Source organism: Saimiri boliviensis, chromosome 2 (genome assembly GCF_048565385.1).
Source record: "Saimiri boliviensis isolate mSaiBol1 chromosome 2, mSaiBol1.pri, whole genome shotgun sequence".
Classification (NCBI taxonomy): domain Eukaryota; kingdom Metazoa; phylum Chordata; class Mammalia; order Primates; family Cebidae; genus Saimiri; species Saimiri boliviensis.
In genome coordinates, this window is record NC_133450.1 from 103,384,895 (window position 1) to 103,387,569 (window position 2,675).

Genomic DNA, 2,675 nt, shown 5'->3' on the forward strand with positions numbered 1-2,675 from the left:
GTTAAGAGAAGCAATGAAAACTTCAGAAAGTGTGAAAAGTCTTCAACTTTGTATTATCCAGCTAATGTGCGGATAGTAAAATGACCAAAAATATATAAGAAAGATATATTGTTAACTGAGTGAACACCTGACTAGAATACAAAGCCAAATTACCAGATAAATAACGGGATGAGTAAAATGATTCACTAAATAAAAGAGGAAAAAAGACAAAGGCTGAAGATAATTCAATAGTAATTAGTCAATTAAACAAACAGCACACTACATTTTATGTAGACAAACGTAGAAAATTAGAAAAGAATTTCAATATGCATAAATTTATTTATTCTAAACAGATCATATCGCTATGATTTACAGGCATACCTCTTTTCATTGCATTTCACAGATACAGAGTTGCTTTTTTTTTTTTTTTTTTTACAAATTGAAGGCTTATGGCAACTCAGCATTAAGCCAAGCTGATCAGTGCCATTTTTTCAGCATGTGCTCACTTCCTATCTCTATGTCACATTGTGGTAATTCTCACAATAATTGCAACATTTTCATTATTATTATGTCTGTTAAGGTGACCTATGACCAGTGATCTTTGTTGATACTATCACAATTGTTTGTGGAAGCCATGAATGTTATCCATATAAGATGAGGAACTTAATAAATGTTGTGTGTATTCTGACTGTTTCACTTACTGGCTGTTCCTCCTTCTGTTTCCTTCTCCTCAGACTGCTCTATTCCCTGGAACATAATGCTACTGAAATTAGGCTGATTAATAACCCTACAATAGCCCCTAAGTGTTCAAGTGAAAGGGACAATTGCACATCTCTCACCTTAAATCAAAGTTAGACATAATTAAGCTCAACGGGAAAGGCATGCCAAAAACCATGACAGGCAGGGTGTTAGGTGTTCTTGTGTGGCCTCATTTTCTTCTTCTACAATGAGGTAATTGAGTTCTATGTTCAAATGAAAATTCAGTGGACAAGTGGGGAAAACCTTTAGTGATTGATAAACTCAAGGAAATGGCCAAAGCAGAGGGTCTCTGGAACTTGTTTTTGTCAGCTGTCAGCGGTCTCAGCCAGGTGGACTATGCCTTGATTGCTCAAGAAACAGGAAAATGCTTTTTTGCTCCAAATGTCTTTAACTGTCAAGCACCCGACACGCAGAACATGGAGGTTCTACACCTGTTTGGAAGTAAGGAAGAGAAACAGTGCCTTGAGCCTCCTCTTCAAGGGGACATTACCTCCTGCTTCTGTATGACAGAACCTGATGTAGCTTCAAGTGATGCCACAAATATTGAACGCAGCATCCAACAAGATGGAGATAGCTATGTAATTAATGGCAAGAAATGGTGGAGCAGTGAAGCTAGTATTCCCAAGTGCAAAATTGCAATTGTTTTGAGAACTCAAAATGCTTCTGTCTCCAGACACAAAAAAGCACAGCATGATTCTTATTCCCATGAACACACCTGGAGTAGAATTAATAAGACCTTTGTCAGTTTTTGTCTACACAGATAATTTTCACGGAGGACATTTTGAGATCCATTTTAATCAACTGCAAGTTCCTGCCACAAATCTAATACAAGGTGAAGGTAATGGATTTGTAATTTCCCAAGGCCGCCTTGGACCTGGCAGAATCCACCAATGTATGAGAACAATAGGTTTGGCAGAGTGTGCTTTGCAGAGCATGAGTTAGGCAACACAAAGGGTAGCCTTTAAGAAGAAGATGTTTGCACATGAGGTTGTGGCTCACTGGATTGCTGAAAGCCGCATTGCCATTGAGCAGATCCACTTGTAGACTCTGAAAGCCACTCACAGCATAGACACTCTGGGCAGTGCTGGCACTAGGAAGGAGATTGCAATGATTAAAGTGGCTGCCCCACGGGCTGTCTGCAAAATCGTTGACCGAACCATCTAGGTGTATGGAGGTGCTGGTGTTTCCCAGGATTACCCTCTGGCCAACACGTATGCTTTAACCCAAGCTTTGCGTTTAGCAGACGGACCTGACAAAGTTCACCTTTCAGCAATTCCAACAATGGAGCTGCAGGACCAAGCCAAAGAGCTGACGGCCAAGATATAAGGAGAGCGGAACTCACTGCCACATCCCACGGACAGAAACTCTCCTTTATATAAACTTCACTGGCTCCAGCATTTGAATCTCATATTTTTGCAGCAGTTTGAGCACAGGGTTAATTATTCATTTGTGGTAAAGATTTTAGCATCTATTTTGATCGGTGAGTTTTATTATTTCAAGGGTTAAGTTTAATAAGAAATGCTGCAGCTGTTGTCATTCAATCTAATGTCTCCTTGAGGCCAGGAGTTCTGGCAGGACCAGGCTGGGCAACATCGTGAGACTCCCATCTCTACAAAAAATTTAAAAATTAGCCAAGTGTGGTGGCACATGCTTGTAGTCCTAGCTACTTGGGAGGCTAAGGCAGGAGGATTGCTTGAGTCTAGGAGTTTGAGGTTACAGTGAGCTATGATCATGACATGGCACTCCATCCTGGGTGACCAGGGAGACTCTGTTTCTAAAAATAAAAACAAATAAAAAAATACATTTCTTCCTGGGGTGGGGTGGAAGTGGGGAGCAGGAATTTGACCTGGGCTCTGATCCTGGTGTGTTGTGTGGGCCTTTTTAACATTTGCCACTGAGCCTTAATCTCACTGTACCTCACTTTACTTTTCACATAT

The 2,675-nt window shown here is 40.5% G+C and overlaps 1 pseudogene; it reads left to right on the top strand.

Moving 5' to 3' along the window:
• The first annotated feature begins 955 nt into the window (after window positions 1–955).
• LOC101049599 (acyl-CoA dehydrogenase family member 11 pseudogene) lies at window positions 956–2,064 on the top strand (annotated as a pseudogene).
• Window positions 2,065–2,675: the final 611 nt, after the last annotated feature.